General features: G+C 39.6%; 1 long non-coding RNA gene across 1 annotated transcript; it reads left to right on the top strand.

Moving 5' to 3' along the window:
• Positions 1-4,609: 4,609 nt before the first annotated feature.
• On the top strand, positions 4,610-7,819 carry LOC120567841. The gene is made up of 3 exons (XR_005640619.1): positions 4,610-4,729; positions 5,036-5,087; positions 7,623-7,819. It is a non-coding gene; the product is annotated as an uncharacterized LOC120567841 (long non-coding RNA).
• The last annotated feature ends 221 nt before the right edge of the window (positions 7,820-8,040 follow it).

Genomic DNA, 8,040 nt, shown 5'->3' with positions numbered 1-8,040 from the left:
AGACAACTAATGTGATTTAGTAATGGATATGGTTTTTAACAAAACATGAAAGAATAAGTAGTGACCACTAAAAAGTTTAATCACAACTAAATCTGGGTTCACAGTGTAGAACCGTCATTAGGACACATTTTCAGTTTGCTCCGTACTTGTTTTATGAGTTAATTCTTGTAAAACCAATGTCATTATAATCAGCCTCAGATGTACTTGTGTTCGGTGCTAATTAGCTAAACTAAGATGGTGAACATGGTAAACATTACACCTGCTAAACAGCAGCGTGTTAGCATTATTATTTTGGGCATGTTACATAATGCCGACATCAGCATTTAACAGTAATTAGCATGTCTGTGGACTCTTAGTGTTGTTTGCAAATAAGCACAGTTTTTGTGTTGCAGGAGCTGATTTATATTTCGGTAAATAAAATAGGTAAATATCGGACTTGTCATGTTTCCTGATATTCAGACTGAATGGTCATTTGGTTCTAACTTTGAAAAATCTTTGCAGTCATTCAAAACTTTCACTTTCTCCTGGTCAACAATGATTTGTTTCTACATACAGTATACAGTAAAGCACTTTGAATTGCCTTGTTGCTGAAATGTGCTTCAGTCTTCAGCTTCATATTTGAATCTAAGATGGAAGAAAAAAATGTTGATGGTTATTAGAATTTCCAGACTTATAAAGTCCAGCTACCAGATGAACAGGAGTTTGCATAAATTTGGCCAGGGCCTTCCAAGATTTGGAGTTTAAAGGTCCCATGGCATGAAAATTTCACTTTATGAGTTTTTTTTAACACTAATATGAGTTCCCCCAGCCTGCCTATGGTCCCCAATTTGCTAGAAATGGTGATAGGTGTAAATCGAGCCCTGGGTATCCTGCTCTGCCTTTGAGAAAATGAAAGCTCAGATGAGCTGTTCTGGAATCTTGCTTTTTATGAGGTCATAACAAGCGAGGTTACCTCCCCTTTCTCTGCTTTGCCCGCCCAGAGAATTTGGCCAACCCATGAGAGAGAGACATCATGGCTTTCAAACGAGAAAAGTGGCAGTTGGTCAAGGCCACACCCCCACCCTCCACCTTGCCCCTCCCTCTCTCCTCCTCAATAGCTACAGACACAGAAATGGCATGTTCTGAGGAAAGCTCATTGTGGGACTGGCTCTAGTGTCTGTAATTCTACACCAAGGCTGAATTTCGGGAAAGAGACTTCAGATACAGTATTAGGGGACCACTAAGGTCTATATAAAAGCATCCAAAAAGCACCATGTCATCGGACCTTTAATAATTTCAAAGACAGTATCACTAGAATGAAGCAATGTTAACATTCAAATATAAGTGCAGACATGTTCATATTATGTACTGTATATCTGTGCAGAAAAGGCTGTGTGTTTTATGTCTGAGGATTTTTGGACTGAGCTTCCTTTCATGCATGTTATCTTCCTTTTTGTCTTGACATATTATTCCAATTGAGTGGGTGGAATAAAGTGAAGCAAACTGTAGCTTCGTCTCATTCACAGCGTGAGACAAAATGTTACTGATAGAGGTGTGTGTCTGTGTGTGTGTGTGTGTGTGTGTTGGTGTGTGTGTGTGTGTGTGTGTGTGTGTGTGTGTGTGTGTGTGTGTGTGTGTGTGTGTGTGTGTGTGTGTGTGTGTGTGTGTGTGTATGTGTGTGTGTGTGTGTGTGTGTGTGTGAAATATAGAGAAGCCTCAAATGAAATGAACCTCTGGCCTCATTTTAAGAGCTTGTGACAGCTAAGAGACAAGAGTTTAAAAAAAGAGGGAGTACAGCAGTTATATAATGAATCATATAACAATAAAGGGAAGACAGACGAGGAAGTGTCAAGTGGAAAAAAACGTTTCATTATATAATGTGATCATAAGGGATGACAAAGGCAAATGACACTTTTAAAAATGACTCTCACAGCTTGAAGATAAAGCCTGTAAGTCATTTGCATGGCACTTGTGGGATTATGTGTTCTTGAACAAATTAGGTGAAGATAAAATCATCAAGGGCACCAAAGCAAGGGCAGAGAATACATTTCGAAGTACATTTCTTTTTTCCCCCTCTCTACTGCAAGTGCTGTTGTTGTGCCCCTGAGCAAGGCACTTTACTACAGGTTGTTGGTTCCCAGGTGCGACTGTTTATGAATGTATAAAAGCAAGGAGCAAAAAGTGAAGGTTAGTTGAGATGACTCTCCCTGGAGCCCCGTCCCCGTTATACATTCCAGTTTCTTCTCCAAATTATGAGATTTTAAAGGAACACGCCGACCCTTTGAGACTTTAGCTTATTCACCGTATCCCCCAGAGTTAGATAAGTCCATACATACCCTTCTCATCTCTGTGTGTTTCGTAACTCTGTCTGACGCACCCACCGCTAGCCTAGCTTAGTACAGATCCTGAAGGTAACCGGCTCCATCTAGCCTACTGCTCCCAATAAATGACAAAATAAAGCCAACATTTTCCTATTTACATGTTGTGATTTGTATAGACACAGTGTGTACAAATAACAAGGTCACATGAGACACAGCCATCTTCTAACCGTATACATACTGGGAACTATTCTCAGAAGGCGAAGCATTGCTACTTGGGCAGAGTGATTAGCACAACAACTGAAAATCACAGTTGTTACTCTCTGTTCCTCACCACGGGGCTTCTCAAGTGCTGCGAGCAAATCACTCCGCCCAAGTAGCAGAAGTAGCAGTGCTTCGGCTTCTGTGGAGAATAGTTCCCAGTATGTATAAGGTTAGAAGATGGCTGTGTCTCATGTGACCTTGTCAGGGCTGGACTGGGACAAAAAATTGGCCCTGGCATTTTTTGGCCCAGGCGGCCCACACCCACCGTGATTGATCAGACACATTCCCTGCAGACAGTCCTCTTAAAATATGCGCGCATTCTATGGTATAAGTTGCCTAGTGTTCTGCGTTCATGTGATTGTTTTGGATCCTTCAAGACTTATCTGTTGATCTTACACTTAAATAATTCATTCATTCTTAGAGTTATGATTTGTATATTTGATGGTATTTTTATTTTATTATTGATATTTGATTATTACTATTTTGCTTAATATTGGCTTAGCAACTTTAAAAACTGATTTTATAGATCACACAGACTTTTCAAATACCCAACAGGCCAACCGCTAGCATTTTCAATGTAAGCTTAAACAGTTAGGTTACCTGACAGCCACTAACTTTAATGTTACAGCCAAACTGCTTGTTGTCGTTATGATGTGAAGCACACATGCGCATGCGCGCACGCACACACACACACACACACACACAGCCTCCCTCCCTCCCTCCCTAAGAGTCCCTGTTAATTTGCCTACTCATTACCACAGCGTCATCTACTCTCTTATCCATCTTTTCCTCACTCGCTCCCATGGCCCTGTCATGGTCACTCTCCTCCTCCTCCTCGGCTTCTTCCCTGTCATGATGCTGTTTCTGCTTCTCTGTATAGCCAGCCACCTCTCCTCCTCCTCGGCTTCAGGTAATGCTGATGTTGAAGCAGCTACTACAGCCCCAAACATTTTGACGAATCCGCCTGTAGATTCTTAATTTTTTTTCTCCCGTAATTTCTCTGCACCTCCCTTGCACTTTGGTGGTTGTTTGTCCATTTTAACGTGGATGCTAAACTTCCAGCATAACTATTACAGCTCGTGTCTCAGGGCCGGGAGGCGTGGCCATAGTGGGATTCGTAAATTTGCAGCCCGGAGTGGGGAAAGGGGTTCCTGGATTTGATTGGGTCAGGCCAGTGCCAATAAATAAAATTAACCAATGGGCCGCTGTGAGTTCTTTATGGGCCGGTGCGGCCAAAAAAAAAAAAAAAGGCCTATTCATATCGGCGATTTGGCCCTAAAGTGCGTCGGCCCACCGGGAAAATGCCCAGTATGCCAGATGGCCAGTCCAGCCCTGGACCTTTTTATTTGTACACGCTGTGACTAGACAAATCACAACATGTAAATAGGAAAATCTTGGCATTATTTTGTCACTTATTGGGAGCAGTAGGCTAGTTGGAGCCGGTACCTCCAGGATCTGTGCTAAGCTAGGCTAACGGTGGGTGCGTCAGACAGAGTTACGACACACACAGAGATGAGAAGGGTATGTATGGACTTATCTAACTCTGGGGGATACGGTGAATTATGGAGCTAGATTTGTTTCTTTATTACATGCGAGAAAATAAATGATCTGAGAGGAAAAAAAAAGTTTGAGAGCAAAAGTTATCACACTGATAGCAAAAAAGCATTTTATGAGAGAAAAAAAAATATTTGAGAGAAAAAGTTTTCATACCAACAGCAAAAAATAATAATATTTGAGACTAAAAAAAGTTTTGAGAGAAAGTATTTTCTCATAGAACATAAAAAAATATAAATTTGAAATTTTTTAAATTATTTCTGAGAAAAGAAAATCTCTCTCAAAATACTTTTTTAAACTCTCAAATATATATTTTTTGCTATCAGTGTGAAAACATTTTCTCAAAAAAAAAAAGTGTTTCTCTCAAAACGTTTTTCTTCTTGCTCTCAAAACCTAAGTCTTTGCTCTCGATGCAATTTCTTGCTCTCGTGTCAGGATTTTGCTCTCGCTGTGAAAATAATGTCATGGGCGGGGCCACGTTCCTACTGGCACCGTCTTGTCTTGGGAGTCGAACTGAATCATTACACTGGCTGAGCAATGCCAGCCAGGGGTATCCAGATACATTGCGCAACAAGGAACAATGGCTGCCAGGTCGACCAGAGAGACCCATAAATGTAAGTATTTTCGGCTTAAAGAATTGATTTAAAAATTACGACAGTCTTGTTTTGTGCTCTACACAATCATGTACATAGATATTTGCAACTGAAACGTTTTTAAAAATCGCTAGCTTGCTATGCTAACGTTAACGTTAACGTTACATTGCTGATTTGCACAACAGTCCCGCATTTCTCTGCCTTGACTGCATGCATGTCTACATTGTTAAGTAAACTCCATTAGCAGCGAAATTCGTTTGATATCAGTGCATAACACTACTTGCTTTGGAGACACATGCTTTACATATACCGTCCTGTATCACACAGGGACGCCGGAGGAAACCCAGCAGCTGATCCACTTTCTGGCTGAAAACGAGCAGTAATCATTTGAATTTATTCCTGTTCATGTACCTGTACATTGTTGTTGGTTATGATACAGGACACTAATGAAAGAAATGGGGTTGGAGGGAAAGGTTACTGGCCAACAGGCATCACACTATGGTCTGGAATTTCAGAATAGCTGTAGTTTTGTTTGTTTGTGGTCTTGTGTGTCTTTTAGTTTTATACATTTGAGTGCCTTTTTTAGTGTGACATCTAAGTTATTGTTCTAATAGTTGATAATGGTTCTCTACATTTTTCTATAATGTTTTTGCATGTTATGTTTATTTTTTTGGGAAATAAAGACATTTTTTTTAACAAAAAGTGTTTCTGAACATCAATGACATTCAAAACAGTGATAACTGAAACAGATAAACACACCATGCAGTGTATAGAAATATTGATTGCAAACAGACCTAAGTATATATGATGATGTACCCAAGTGGCGTCTCATTTCATAGGGGTATGTTTTCACCCCTAGCCCTTACCGTTTCGAGGGACAAGGGCTAGGGGTGAGACGAAGGGGAAGAGGTAAGATGAGAAATGAGATTCAGCCTTAGTTCTAGATCTGCAATTTACTTTGTCAGCTCTAGACCTCGGCTAGATGGTAAAAATATTTAGAATAAACCCTGTGTAGCTGAGTTTGCAAGCTACACATGCAATGTAGCTAAACGTGTAGTGCAACAACCATACAAAGACTATTTTACACAAAACTAGGTGGGACACTTTCAAACGGTATATCAATCACTATCTAACGTTATCTAGCTATAGGGTTGCCACCTTCCATGCAGACTAGCTGAAAGTTGTACAGGAGGTTGTATATGATGATCAAGCAGTTACTCTTCAGGTGCTTTGAGGCTAGCAAGGGCAAAGGTAGAAACTAGCTCACTAAATAAGGAGTGAAACTATCTAAATCAACATATTCATTTGGCATTTGATTTAAAAATGGTACAAACCAGGTGAGTTTGCAAGTTTACCTAGCATGATGGCTAATTAGTGATTAGCTTTTCTAGCAATTAGCATGCTAATAATATAATACACATTCATGAATATGAGTGCTATTCTTTGTCCATGTCAATCTGACAAACGCATCAGTAATGGCAAACTAGCTTACATTTAGGGTTAGCCTATTTAATGTTTAATCTTCAGAGATGCTGAGCTTGCTCAGCCAGTGTAATGATTCAGTTCGACTCCCAAGACAAGACGGTGCTCACCCAACTGGCCAATAGGAACGGCGCCCGCCCCATGACATTATTTTCACACGCGAGCAAAAATCCTGACACGAGCAAGAAATTGCACGAGAGCAAAGACTTAGGTTTTGAGAGCAAGAAGAAAACGTTTTGAGAGCTTTTGGAGAAACACTTTTTTTTGAGAAAATGTTTTCACACTGATAGCAAAAATATATATTTGAGAGTTTAAAAAGTATTTTGAGAGAGATTTTCTTTTCTCAGAAATAATTTAAAAAATTTCAAATTTATATTTTTTTATGTTCTATGAGAAAATACTTTCTCTCAAAACTTTTTTTAGTCTCAAATATTATTATTTTTTGCTGTTGGTATGAAAACTTTTTCTCTCAAATATTTTTTTTTCTCTCATAAAATGCTTTTTTGCTATCAGTGTGATAACTTTTGCTCTCAAACTTTTTTTTTCCTCTCAGATCATTTATTTTCTTGCATGTAATAAAGAAACAAATCTAGCTCCATAGTGAATAACCTAAAGTCTCAATAAGTTGGCATGTTCCTTTAATACCATGTCTTTCTGATTTAGACAGACTGGCTTTAGACCACTGGGATCCCAGTCAACAACATTTCCGGGATTGCTCCGTTGCCACCGGAAATTTCGCCCTTTCACCCTTCACCATACCCCCACATCATCACATACCCTTCACCATACCTAGAGATTGGCATGGTTTTCAGTTTTTTCAGTTAGCCTAATAGCTAAATGAAATTAGATCTATATCAATGCTAATAAAACCATGCCAATCTCTAGGTATGGTGAAGGGTATGTGATGATGTGGGGGGTATGGTGAAGGGTATGTGATGATGTGGAGGGTATGGTGAAGGGTATGTGATGATGTGGGGGTATGGTGAAGGGTATGTGATGATGTGGGGGTATGGTGAAGGGTATGTCATGATGTGGGGGGGCTATTTTAATTCCAAAGGCCAAGGGAACTTCATCAGGATGCATAGTATCCTGGATCCATGAAATAACTGGCCTTTAAAAGTAAACATCTGCCTGCCTCTATGGGAATTTAACATAGGGGTGTACTGACTTATGCCCCCTGTATTTTAAGGAAGAACATTTATTTATTTACGTCATTATTCATTCACAAAGAAAATTGGTGTCCTTAAAGGTTGGATTTTTCCTCTTTTTTTTTTTTTTTGGCAAAAGGCATTAAGATCAATTTCCAAATGATTTATTTTTTTTTATTCCTCTTTTTAGTCAACTTTAGCATGGGTGTCTAAACTCATGCATACCACTGTAAGTAAACAAATGTTGTAGTTGTGCCCTATGTTTACTGTCCATCTTTCTACAGATATCAGCAAGTCCAAGAATGATGTACCAGTACAGCCCAACTTGAATATATTCCCAACCATTTTGATGGGGGACAGAAGACGGAGCTTCAGGCCAAACTGGTCTAATCTTCATCCATGGCTCGAGTATTCTGTCATGATGGACTCTACATATTGCTATGCAAGTAGACGTTTTTAATTTTTTATTGCCCTACCTCTCTTGCACCTGCACTCATTCTTGTGCAAAATAAATGTTTATATGATTTTAAAGTAAAATAAAGTTTATAATCTTTAAATATCATTTGTTGCCATTTTTAATGTGCCCCCCTGGTTAAACACTGGCCCCTCCTTGGCCCCCCTAGTAAAATTTGTCTAGAACCGCCACTGCATCAGCCACACCCTAGGATGTAATTTCCACAGGGGGGACATTGCCACACCCCC

The sequence above is a fragment of the Perca fluviatilis genome, chromosome 11 (assembly GCF_010015445.1).
Source record: "Perca fluviatilis chromosome 11, GENO_Pfluv_1.0, whole genome shotgun sequence".
NCBI classification, from domain to species: Eukaryota; Metazoa; Chordata; class Actinopteri; order Perciformes; family Percidae; genus Perca; species Perca fluviatilis.
The sequence above is the reverse complement of the archived record's forward strand: the minus strand, read 5'-3'. Positions and strand labels throughout refer to the sequence as shown.